Source organism: Pleurodeles waltl, chromosome 7 (genome assembly GCF_031143425.1).
Source record: "Pleurodeles waltl isolate 20211129_DDA chromosome 7, aPleWal1.hap1.20221129, whole genome shotgun sequence".
NCBI lineage: Eukaryota > Metazoa > Chordata > Amphibia > Caudata > Salamandridae > Pleurodeles > Pleurodeles waltl.
The window spans coordinates 563,267,326-563,280,980 of record NC_090446.1 but is presented as its reverse complement, the minus strand read 5'-3'; the positions used below and the strand labels follow the sequence as shown (position 1 = coordinate 563,280,980).

Sequence of the window (13,655 nt, the reverse complement as noted above, 5' to 3'; positions counted from 1 at the left end):
AGCCGCTCCCCGTCCGAATCGGGTCGGCTCTATTATGTGTGCATGCGCACAACTGTGCGCATGCGCACCGGCGATTTGGTCAATTTCGCCGTCTGGAACTGCTCCCCTCAACGGGCACTTCGGAAGCGCATGCGCGCTTTGAATTTTTATCGCGGATGACGCGCATGCACATGCGCGTTTTTCATTTTAACGGTCGGCATTGCCAGGGGCACAACAGATTGCGGTCGGAGCAGCAGTACCGCGTTACAGACTCGTCGGAGCGGCGCTACCCCTTCTTTAAGGTCAGTACTCGTGCCGATTATATATTCTATATATATAATCTCGGCTTTCCTCTTTCACTAACTTTCTTTTGTGTCACTGCCCTTCTACTAGTTACCTGTTCCCGAGCTGCGTCACGGCACCTCATTGGGCCGTTAGAAGCAGCTCGGGACGCCGCACGCATTTTGTGAGCACTAAATAAATAAGACACTGCCTTCTTGCCAGGGGGTCTCCTTCCCTGAAGAAATGCAAACGTGGGCAACTGGTAAATCTGCAAACATAAAGGGGATTGAAAACCTGCATTGACTTTAACCAAAGGAGTCACTTGAAGTTTTCTAATAGCAAAGATATTTTCTTTCAGAGAGATACTGTAATGGTGTTCCAAGGTGAGCTGTGGAGTGTGTGGTTTTATTAGACTGTTATAAATAATGTTAGTATTAGGTATAAACTATATATTAATCAAATCTGTATTTGAAAAACACTTTTTTTTAAATTTAACTGGAATGTATTTGCACATTTTGTAGCAGCCTATATTATGATGTAATTGTATTTATATAACATTTACTACCCCCGACGAGGCATCAGTTGCATGTTTAAAACAAGGACTTACACATTCACAGTTCTTTCAGGGACATCCTACCTCATAGTACTAACAGGCATTGGCAAAGCCAATAGGTCTTGTCTACGCAAAAGTTATTGGCTTTGCCAATGTGTTTTGACCAGAGTGGCTGCTGTTTAGCATGGCTATAAGTTAGTGGCATAGTGGCGTGAAGTTCATTTAGAGTACAGTGCAGTGGGGTACTGTGCAGTTGTTTAGAGTGCATTTGCGTAGAGTGCAGTGGCATGGGACAAAGTAGAGTGGAGTAGAGTGGCATACAATAGAGTGGCAGAGTGCAGTAGTGTAGAGTGGTGCAGTGGCATAGAGTGCAGAGTAGACTTGTGTGGCAGAGAGTGCAGTGGCGTAGTGTTGAGTGGTGCAGTGCAGAGTTGATTATAGTGCTGTACAGTGCAGTTGCGTAGAGTGGATTGATGTAGAGTGGCATAGAGTGCAGTAGCGTAGAATGCAGTAGTACAGAGTAAATTGCTGTACAGTGGCGGAGAGTGCAATGTTGCAGAGTAGAAGGTAGTGGTGTACAGTGTAGTTTAGAGTGCAGTGGCATGTGGTAGAGTAGCATAGAGTGGCATACAATAGAGTGGCAGAGAGTGCAGTAATGCAGAGTGGTGCAGTGTCATAGAGTGCAGAGTAGACTTGTTGCAGAGTGCAGTGGCGTAGAGTGGTGCAGTGCAGAGTATAGTGCCTAGAGTGCAGTGGCATAGGATGCAGTGTAGTGGCATAGAGTGCAGTAGTAAAGAATAGTGTGGTGTAGACCTCTGACCTGCTTTAGGTCTAGAGCTCGCCCCCCACGTCCGCAGCACCACCCTGCTGTCTCGTGCCCCTGACCCCCGTCCACGCTGCTGCTAGCGTGTTTGAGGCCCTCCTCCACCCGCAGGCATCCTCCTGCGCCTCATCCCTGGTGTCTAGTGGGCTCTGTTTAAGCTTCACTTGACCCGTGTGCCGCTTTTCGCCGTCCTGTAAGTGTTTTTTCTTTTTGTTTCAGCGCCTTGCCTCCTTGCGCTTCTGCCCCCGATGTGCCCCTTCTGATTGCTGTACCCTGATTGTAATTTGTGCCAGAATTGTATTTTGTGACTGTTTTTGAACTTTTCCTTACTGTTTGTGCCTTGCTTTTTTCCCTGTTTTTTTTGCCCCTTGGGCGCTCCCCCTTGCCGATCTACCCTTGCCGCTGCCTCCCTGCAGCCTGCCCCCCTCGCGCCCCCATTCGCCGCTCCCTCCCGCCCCCCAGCTGATCCTCCCTTCTTAATGGCTGGCGCTGCGCGTCGCGAGTGAGCGACCTCTGACCTGCTTTAGGTCTAGAGCTCGCCCCCCACGTCCGCAGCACCACCCTGCTGTCTCGTGCCCCTGACCCTCGCCCACGCTGCTGCTAACGTGTTCGAGGCCCTCCTCCACCCGCAGGCATCCTCCTGCGCCTCATCCCTGGTGTCTAGTGGGCTCTGTTTAAGCTTCACTTGACCTGTGTACCGCTTTTCGCCGTCCTGTAAGTGTTTGTTTTTTCCTTTTTTTCAGCGCCTTGCCTCCTTGCTCTTCTGCCCCGGTTGTGCCCCTTCTGATTGCTGTACCCCGATTGTAATTTGTGCCAGAATTGTATTTTGTGACTGTGTTTGAACTTTTCCTTACTGTTTGTGCCTTGCTTTTTCCCCTGTTTTTTTCGCCCCTTGGGCGCTCCCCCTTGCGATCTACCCTTGCCGCTGCCTCCCTGCGGCCCCGCCCCCATTCGCCGCTCCCTCCCGCCTCCCAGCTGCTCCTCCCTCCCCCCTCCCTTCTTAATGGCTGGCGCTGCGCGTCGCGAGTGAGCGACCTCTGACCTGCTTTAGGTCTAGAGATCGGCCCCCACGTCCACAGCACCACCCTGCTGTCTAGTGCCCCTGACCCCCGCCCACGCTGCTGCTAGTGTGTTCGAGGCCCTCCTCCACCCGCAGGCATCCTCCTGCGTCTCATCCCTGGTGTCTAGTGTGCTCTGTTTAAGCTTCACTTGACCCGTGTGCCGCTTTTCGCCGTCCTGTAAGTGTTTTTTTCTTTTTTCAGCGCCTTGCCTCCTTGCGCTTCTGCCCCCGTTGTGCCCCTTCTGATTGCTGTACCCCGATTGTAATTTGTGCCAGAATTGTATTTTGTGACTGTTTTTGAACTTATCCTTACTGTTTGTGCCTTGCTTTTTCCCCTGTTTTTTTCGCCCCTTGGGCGCTCCCCCTTGCCGATCTACCCTTGCCACTGCCTCCCTGCGGCCCCGCCCCCATTCACCGTTTCCTCCTGCCCCCCAGCTGCTCCTCCCTCCCTCCCCCCTCCCTTCTTAATGGCTGGCGCTGCGTGTCCGCTCCTGGATTGCGCCCAGCGCCACCCCCCCTGGTCTTCACGCCCGCATCCCCAGCCTTCGCTACTCGGCCAGCGAACTCCTCGCCCTCAACCCTGCCCCATCCACAGCCTGCTTCCAGGCCACCCCGAAGCACACCAAAGGACCCTTCTCCTGCCGCACCTGCAAGTTCACCTGCAACAGAACAACGAAGCCTACAACAACCAACACCAACCACCTGAACTGCATCCTCCTCAACACACGCTCCGCACGAAAGCACGCCATCCAGCTCTGGGACCTGCTCGACACCACCGCCCCAGACGTAGCCTTCCTAACCGAAACCTGGTGGAACGACTCCTTGGCCCCAAACATCGCCATCGCCATCCCTGACGGTTACAAGAGCACCAGAAGAGACCGCACCAATGGAATCGGTAGAGGGATAGCCATCGCCCACAAATCCACCCTCAAGATCCACACCCACACGGAAGACACCCTCAAGACAGCCAAACACCTTCATTTCCAGATCCACACGGACCCCAACACTACCCTCAGAGGAACCCTCATATACCGTCCTCCAGGACCAAGAGCCCCCTTCAGCGACACCATCTCCGACCTCGCAAGCACCCACGCCCTCGCCTCAACAGACTACATCCTCCTGGGAGACCTCAATTTCCACCTGGAGAACAACAATGACGCCAACACCGCATCTCTGACCACCAACCTCTCCAACCTCGGACTCAGACAACTGGTCAACACACCCACCCACATCGCCGGTCACACCCTTGACCCACTCTTCTCTGCAAGCAACCACATCTCTTTCAGCCACACCTCCGAACTCCACTGGACCGACCACCACTGCGTCCATTTCACCTTCAAGAAAAACACCGAACACCACCGCACCCCACTACCACCTCACCGCGCTGGGGAAAAGTCACCATAGAAGAACAACTAACCAGCACCCTCGCCAAAAACCCACCACCCGACCCGGACTCCGCCGCCATCAACCTCCAACAATGGATCCTCAACTGCGCCAACATCCTAGCACCACTCAAGAGACCCACCGTCAACCAAGAAAAGAAAAAACCAGCCTTGTTCACAGACGAACTGATCACCTCCAAACGCAACTGCCAGAAACTCAAGAAAAAATGGATCCTCGAGCGCACACCCGACAGCCTTGCAACCCTCAAGGAAGCCAACCGCGAACACCACCAACTGATCTGACTCGCCAAACGCTCCCACTTCACAGAACGCCTTAACAACAACGCACACGACTGCAAGGAACTTTTCTGCATCGTGAAGGAGCTCTCCAACCCCAACGACGTCCCACCATCCCAGAAACTCTGCGACGATCTCTCCACCTTCTTCTACCAGAAAATCGCAGCCATCCACAACAGCTTCAACACCTCACCTCCCCCTGACCCCCACCCCCAACAACTCCTCCCACGCCGACCGCCTCACCACCTGGACCCACGTAGACATCGCCAAAACCCTAAAGACCATGAACTCCATCCGCTCAGGATCTGCCTCTGACCCCTGCCCACATCACGTCTTCAACAAAGCCGACGTCACCATCGCCCCCCAACTCCGCAAGATCATCAACCTTTCCTTCAACACCGCTACCTTCCCGGACAGCTGGAAGCACGCAGAAATCCAACCCCTCCTCAAGAAACCTACGGCTGACCTCAACGATCTCAAAAACTTCCACCCGATCTCCCTCCTCCCCTTCCCAGCGAAGGTCATCGAGAAGATCGTCAACGCCCAGCTCACCCACTACCTCGAAGACAACTCCATCCTAGACCCCTCCCAATCCGGCTTCAGACGCAACCACAGCACAGAGACTGCACTCCTCGCCGCCACAGATGACATCAGACAACAAATGGACAACGGCGAAACTTCAGCCCTCATCCTCCTAGACCTCTCCGCTGCCTTCGACACGGTATGCCACCGCACCCTACTAAATCGCCTCCACGAAGCCGGTATCCAAGACAAAGCCCTCAACTGGATCTCCTCGTTTCTCTCCGGCAGAACACAGACAGTCCGACTCTCACCCTTCTGCTCTGAAGCCACCAACCTCATCTGCGGCGTCCCCCAAGGCTCCTCGCTCAGCCCAACGCTGTTCAATGTCTACATGGCCCCCCTTGCACAACTGGCCTGTCAGCACAACCTCAGAATCCTCTCCTACGCCGACGACACCTAGCTCGTCCTCTCCCTGACCAAAGATCCTCACATCGCCAAAGCCAACCTCCACGAGGGACTGAAATCCATCGCCGAGTGGATGAGCAACAGCCGCCTGAAACTAAACTCCGACAAGACGGAAGTCCTCATCCTCTGTCGCTCTCCCTCGGCCTGGAACGACTCTTGGTGGCCCACCGCCCTGGGCCCCCCACCCACCCCAGCCAGCCACGCACGAAACCTCGGCTTCATCCTCGACTCCGCTCTCACCATGTCCAAACAGGTCAACGCAGTCTCCTCCTCCTGTTTCAACACCCTCCGCATGCTCCGCAGAATCTTCAAGTGGATTCCAACAGAAACAAGAAAGACGGTGACCCAAGCCCTCGTCAGTAGCAGACTCGACTACGGCAACGCACTTTACACAGGCATCCCAACTAAAGACATCCAACGACTCCAACGCATACAGAACACATTCGCCTACCTGATCCTCGACATACCCCGCCGATGTCACATCTCCCACCACCTGAAGGACCTCCACTGGCTCCCCGTGGACAAGAGGATCACCTTTAAACTCCTCACCCACGCACACTAAGGCACTACACGACACTGGACCCACCTACCTGAACACCAGACTCAACGTCTACGTTCCCTCACGCCAACTCTGCTCTGCCAACCTTGCCCTCGCCATCGTCCCCCGAATCCAGCGCAAGACCTCTGGCGGCAGATCCTTCTCCTACCTCGCCGCCAAGACCTGGAACTCACTCCCGACCTCACTACGCCAGACCCAGGAACTCCTCACCTTCAGGAGACTCCTCAAGACATGGCTCTTCGAACGATAGCAGCTGCCCCCCCCCGCGCCTCGAAACCCTAACGGGTACATAGCGCACTTTATAAATCTAATGATTGATTGATTGATTGATTGATAGAGTGCAGTTTTGTAGTGTCAGTGGAGTGGCACAGAGAACAGTGGTGCAGAGTAAAGGGCAGCGGCATACAGTGCAGTTGTTTAGAGTGCACTGGCGTAGAGTACAGTGGCATGGGACAGAGCAGTGTCATATAATACAGTGGAATAGAGTGTATTGGTGCAGAATGTATTAGTACAGAGTAGAGTGGTGTAGAGTATGGTGGCGACCAGTGCAGTGTTTCTCAAAGATTCTAAAATTAAATGGCCATTTTTCAGAGGATCTATACAATCTTGTATTGTCTGACATCTGCCCCATTACTGTTTCTTTCATGGAAAGAAGAATGACCTTCATTTGTATTACGGACATTTGAGATAAGTAGGTGAGGTACTGGTTAGTTGAGGTACATCATCATACTTAGTATAACTCACATATAGTATAGCTCCCCTGTTAATATAGTTGATGTACAGTTAGCAGCTGAACTTAATTGTGTATGGGCAGTCAATTTCTTCTTTCAGTTAATTGGTTAGTCCAGTCTACTGGTATTTTGTACGAGCATCTATCCTATCTGCTCAGTTTATATTTTTTTCTGTAGGACATATTGTTACAGTGGTTCAAAAATGAGAATCAAATACAATATCTGTATGTATTTTGCGTTTTGCTTATTGTCAAATGTCCTTCTCTTAAGGTTCACCCCCAAATGTTGGCCTTCCTACTCTTTCTCAGACTTTTTCTTGTTGTTGGGCCTCTGAGCACTTTACCACTACTAACCAGTGCTGAAGTGCATGCGCTCTTGCCTTAAAATATGGTGATGTATGCTTAACACAGTTGGCATATTTCATTTACTTATGAGTCCCTAATAAATTGTACTTACCTATGCCCTGGATTTGTAAATTAAAGGCTACTAGTGCGCCCACAGTAATGATTGCGCATCCCAAGTAGTAGGTCAACATAACTTGCTTGTCATTCCAGAGTCTTTGTGTGCAGTTCTAAACTTCCATTTTGATCTGTCAAGTTAAATCTTTCCAGGTTCAAACCTTTATTTTTAAAACATATGTAACCCCTTTAGTGGGCCTGGGACAGATCAAAGGGCAGGGGCAAGTTGGACGTGTATTTTTAATTTTAACCTGTTGTGGTAATACAAAAACTATTACAATTGTCTTTCATCACCGCAAGGCCTAACTTTCACTTAAGCTAACATCAGGGTTACCTTAAAGCAGCCTGTCTAATTTCGAATTGAAAAAAACAAAATTTGGACTTTGGTGTCTATGGACTCGCAATTCAAAATCACAACTTATGGTCAAGTCTAACATTAATTTGTGTGGCTGAAAATGTCACATTAATAAATTTGCCGTTTTATTTTCTTAAATATTTACTGCCTACTGGCATGTCTACATGTTTGGGTGGGTGACGCATCATCTCTTGTGCATTCCCTCCAGACAGGCACACGCCAAGGGAGCTCAGGTGTGACTGGATCATAAATATCCTGATGGCCCACCCTGGGCAGGATGAAATGGTGAAGCTGGCACATCTAAATGGGCTGGCTATTCTTCCCACACATGGATGCGTAATCCCCCTTAGCGAGTCTGCAACTAGTCACTGCACTTCCTGTCCTATTTGCACTTTCTTCAAAGGCCTCTTTTTTAAGTCTCCCCCATTTCAGAGGCACCACTGGGCATAATAATTGGACCTTTTTTTCCCTTTCACTTGCTGCTTTTCTGTCCTTTTCTCGTTTTTTCCCTCTTGTGTTTACCCCGCAATGGTGGTGTCCCAGCATCCCCACCCACCCCATGCAAAGCGCTTCTCCCACCTCCTTATCGCTGGACCACCGCCTCCATACCTCTCTTCCTTAACGACGGCCGCCACGCTAGTGCGCCACAGGGAAGCCTGTTTGTGCATGGACGCCAGCCAGCACCAGGGACCCTGGTTCTCACCCCTTCTGCTGGTTTAACGCAAGCACTCTACGTGCCCTAAACCCCATAAGATCATCAGCATGCCACCAAGCTGACCACATGTACAAACATCGATCATTTTCTTGCTGCGCCTGCTCCAGCATACTCCCAAGTACCACCTCATGATTCCTCACTGCTTCTTAACACATGCTCCCTCATCAAGCATGCACTACAAGTCTGAGACCTCGACTCAGCAGCTCTGGACGTCACCATCTCGCTATGAGTTGGATCACCCCTGCAGCTACCACGGACATTGCCACGGCCATTACGCACAACTACAAAATCATACACAAGGACAGAGCCAACCTTCCTGGAGGTGTCATTGCCATAATCTACTAGAACAACCTCCGCCTTTCATCATCTAGTCACATTCTGTCAACGCATGAGCATCTACATTTCCACATCCTGACCAACCGAAACACCTTCCTACGTGGCACCCTCATCTACAGGCCACCTGCACCTCAACCCCAGTCTTTACAAGACATTGTCAACCTCATTGCCTCTCCAAGCACTCACTTCCTCCTGTTACATCCCACTCTGTGATCTCAATTTACAGCTTGATACCCTCAATGACCCCCAATACATCAAACATCCTGTACGGCCCCACAATTCTCGGCATCAAACAACTAGTCATCGTCCCTACCCACAAACCCCTTCACATCCTCTACGCCATTCTCTCAGCAGGGGACAACCTCACCTTCATCCACACCTCCAAACACTGTTGGCTTGACCAAGTGCATCTACTTAACCCACTCAAACACTGCACGCCACCACATTCCCTAACCCCCTGGCAAACATTGGGGTATAGTCACGGAAGCACAGATCACTAAACGCTGTCAACCACTCCAATGAATCCGCAGGCAAACTAAAGCCCTGACTCTGAATGTGCAGCCAATGTAGCCCCCCTAAGGAAATTGGCATGGAATCTACATAGCAAAACTCCCAAGTGGTTTACGCAAGACCTACATCAATCCAAGCGCGCCTGCAGACGATTGTAATGTAAATGGAGCCTCCGCAAATCCACCAAACCGCACCGCCTGCAAAAATACAACGTACCACCAGAACATACGAGCCACCCAAAAAGCTGCATTTGAAGCATGCCTCAACACCAGCACTCGCAATATCAAAGAGCTCTTCATCCTTGTCAAAGAGTTCACGAACCGCTGGGCAGAAACCTCATCCATCCCTCCCTCCCAAGACCTCCGCAACGATCTTCCCCACCTTCTTTCACTGTAAGAACTGGGACATCTACAAAGGCTTCAGCATACAGAGCCCGCATTCACCGCTCAGCACCATGGACCTTGCTCCCCCACCAGATACGAACTGCTGAACCACCATTACTGTAGAGGACACCCAAAGAATAATGAACTCCATCCACTTGGGAGCACCCTCAGATCCATGCCCTCATCACATCCTCAAGCTTGTCATTCCCATCATTTCACCAGAGCTTTGCTGAACCATCAACCTATCGTTTAAGACTGCCACATTCCCCTCAGACTGTAAACACGCAGAAATCCGCCCGCTACTCAAGAAACCCAAAGCCGACCCTAGGGAGCTGAAGAATTACTGACCCATGTCTCTGCTCACTTTCCCAGCCAAGGTAACGGAAAAAGCCATCAACTAGGAACTCGTAGAGTTCCTCGAGAGACACCGTATCCTAGAACTTTCCCATTTCCGATCTGGAAGCAATCACAGCACCGAAACTGTACTTTTGGCCACCACCAACAACATACGCATCATACTGCACAGCGTAGGCACTGCCGCACTCAACCTTCTAGACCTCTCTACTGCATTCTAGACAGTCTCCCACTTCAGCCTCTGTGACAGGCTGCTCGACGCTGGCATCTGAGACAAAGCCCTGAGCTGGATCTGGTCCTTCCTCACCAGAAGAACACAGAGGGTCAGACTACCACCATTCAAATCAGAACTTAGACACTTGCTGCAGAGTAGCCCAAGGATCCACACACTGCCAGAAGCTTTTTAACCTCTTCATGGCTCGCTCGCTAAGATCATCAAACACGAGGTAAAGATAGTCTCCTACGACAATGACACCCAACTGATCCTCTCCATGTCGGACGACTCTGCTCAAGCCAAGATGCATTTTCCCAATGGGAGGAGAGCAGTCTGCCCTTGGATGGACGTCAGCTGCCTTAAGCTCAACTCAGACAAGAAATGCTTGTGATTGCCTACACCCCATTCTGCCTGGAACGACTCCTGGTGGCCCCCCCACTCATGTTAATGCCCCCGCCCACATTAACCAATTGCGTAACCTGGCCTTTACCCTTGGCTTCTCTATAAATAACACAACAAATTAACGCTGTCTCCTCAACAAGCTTACACACCCTCTGTAGGAAAATGCCTCCTTTTTGCAGTCCACAACCCCCACCTACCCCAAACACTTTTTTCCTGCTATTGATGCTGACTCTACTGAGTACTGAAGTGTGTTGAGATCCTGCTAACCAGGCCCCACCACCAGTGTTCTTTCAGTTAAAATGTACCATTATTTCCCCAAATTGGGACACCCCTCGCACACAGATAAGTCCCTGGTACCGACCTCCAGGACCAAGAGCCCCCTTCAGTGACACCATTTCCGACCTCGCAAGCACCTACGCCCTCGCCTCAACGGACTACATCCTCCTGGGAGATCTCAGCTTCCACCTGGAGAACAACGACGACGCCAACAGCGCATCACTGACCACCAACCTCTCCAACCTCGGACTCAGACAACTGGTCAACACACCCACCCACATCGCCGGTCACACCCTAGACCCACTCTTCACTGCAAGCAACCACATCTCATTCAGCCACACCTCCGAACTCCACTGGACCGACCACCACTGCATCCACTTCACATTCAAGAAAAACACCGAACACCACCGCTCCCCACTACCGGCACACCGCCGCTGGTGAAAAGTCACCGGAGACCAACTAACCAGCACCCTCGCCAAGAACCCACCGTCCGACCCCACCGACCCGGACTCCGCCGCCATCAACCTCCAACAGTGGATCCTCAACTGCGCCAAAACCCTCGCACCACTCAAGAGGCCCACCGTCAACCAAGAAAAGAAAAAAGCAGCCTGGTTCACAGACGAACTGATCATCTTCAAACGCACCTGCCAGAAACTCAAGAAAAAATGGCTTCTCGGGCGCACACCCGACAGCCTCGCAACCCACAAGGAAGCCACCCGCAAGCACCACCAACTTATCCGACTCGCCAAACGCTCCCACTTCACAGAACGCCGGAACAACAACGCACACGACAGCAAGGAACTCTTCTGCATCGTTAAGGAGCTCTCCAAACCCAACGCCAACGACGTCCCACCATCCCAGAAACTCTGCGACGCACTCTCCACCTTTTTCTACCAGAAAATCGCCGCCATCCACGACAGCCTCAACACCACACCTCCGCCAGACCCCACCCCCAACAACTACTCCCACGCCGACCGCCTCACCACCTGGACCCACGTAGATGAAGCCGAAACCCGAAAGACCATGAACTCCATCCACTCAGGATCCCCCTCAGACCCCTGCCCACACCACGTCTACAACAAAGCCGACTCCACCATCGCCCCCCAACTTCGTAAGATCATCAACCTATCCTTCGACACCGCAACCTTTCCGGACAGCTGGAAGCACGCCGATATCCAAGCCCTCCTCAAGAAACCTAAGGCCGACCTCAATGACCTCAAAAACTTCCGCCCGATCTCCCTTCTCCCCTTCCCAGTGAAGGTCATCGAGAAGATCGTCAATGCACAGCTCACCCACTACCTCGAAGACAACTCCACCCTAGACCCCTCTAAATCCGGATTCAGACGCAATCACAGCATTGAGACTACACTCCTTGCCGCCACAGACGACATCAGACAGCAAATAGACAACGGCGAAACTTCAGCCCTCATCCTCCTAGACCTATCCGCCGCCTTCGATACGGTCTGCCACCGCACCCTACTAACTCGTCTCCACGAAGCCGGAATTCAAGACAAAGCCCTCAACTGGATCTCCTCTTTTCTCTCCGGAAGAACCCAGAGAGTCCGACTCTCACCCTTCCGCTCCGAAGCCACCAACCTCATCTGCGGCGTCCCCCAAGGCTCCTCGCTAAGCCCAACGCTGTTCAACGTATACATGGCACCCCTCGCACAGCTGGCCCGTCAGCATAACCTCAGCATCCTCTCCTATGCCGATGACACCCAGCTCATCCTTTCCCTTACTAAAGATCCACACACCGCCAAAGCCAACCTCCACGAGGGACTGAAATCCATTGCCGAATGGATGAGAAACAGCCGCCTGAAATTAAACTCCGATAAGACGGAAGTCCTCATCCTCGGACGCTCCCCCTCGGCCTGGGACGACTCCTGGTGGCCCACCGTACTGGGTCCCCCACCTACTCCTGCCAACCACGCACGCAACCTCGCTTCATCCTCTACTCCGCTCTCACCATGTCCAAACAGGTCAACGCAGTCTCCTTCTCCTGCTTCAACACCCTCTGCATGCTCTGCAGAATCTACAAGTAGATCCCGACGGAAACCAGAAAAACAGTGACTCAGGCCCTTGTCAGTAGCAGACTTGAGTACGGTAACACACTCTACACAGGCATCCCAGCAAAGACATCAAACGACTCCAACGCATCCAGAACGCATCCGCCCTCTTGATCCTCGACATACCCCGCCGATGCCACATCTCCCACCACCTGAAGGACCTCCACTGGCTCCCCGTGGACAAGAGGCTCACCTTTAAACTCCTCACCCACGCGCACAAAGCACTACACGACGCCGGACCCGCCTACCTGAACAACAGACTCAACTTCTACGTCCCCTCCCGCCAACTCTGCTCTGCCAACCTCTCCCTCGCCATCGCTCCCCGAATTCAACGCAAGACCTCCGGCGGCAGATCCTTCTCCTACCTCGCCGCCAAGACCTGGAACTCACTGCCGACCTCCCTGCGCCAGACCCAGGACCTCCTCACCTTCAGGAAACTCCTCAAGACATGGCTCTTCGACCGATAGCAGCTGCTCCCCCCTCCCCCTCCTCAGCGCCTTGAAACCCTAACGGGTACATAGCGCGCTTTATAAATTTAATGATTGATTGGCAAAAGGTACCAGTGGTACCAAGGGCCCTGTGACCAGGGAAGATCCCTAAGGGCTGCAGCATGTGTTGTGCCAACCTAAGGCATCCCTCACCTAACACAGGCACACTGCCATTGCAGTTGGTGTGTGTTGGTGGGGATAATAAGGCAAAGTCGACATGGCATCCCCTTCAGGATGGCATGCACACCAAATACTGCCTTGGCATACGTAAGTCACCCCTCTAGCAGGCCTTAATGCACCCTGCCTTACGGCTTTATTCCACAGGTGAGGGCATAGCTGCATGAGCAATATGCCCCTACAGTGTCAAAGTCCATTCTTAGACATTGTAAATATAGTGTGTCCATATTAAGAACATGGTCTGTGGGTTTGTCAAAACGAACTCCAC

The 13,655-nt window shown here is 52.2% G+C and overlaps 1 long non-coding RNA gene across 4 annotated transcripts in view; it reads left to right on the top strand.

The window, feature by feature from the left end:
• Positions 1-216: 216 nt before the first annotated feature.
• LOC138247281 (uncharacterized) overlaps positions 217-13,655 on the top strand; it is a 66,136-nt gene continuing 52,697 nt past the window's right edge. For 3 of the 4 annotated variants that reach the window (XR_011194407.1, XR_011194406.1, XR_011194404.1), the window contains exon 1: positions 224-281. This is a non-coding gene — a long non-coding RNA (uncharacterized lncRNA). Of the gene's footprint in view, positions 282-13,655 lie in introns of all 4 variants that reach the window. The other variant, XR_011194405.1, reaches the window with a different exon arrangement.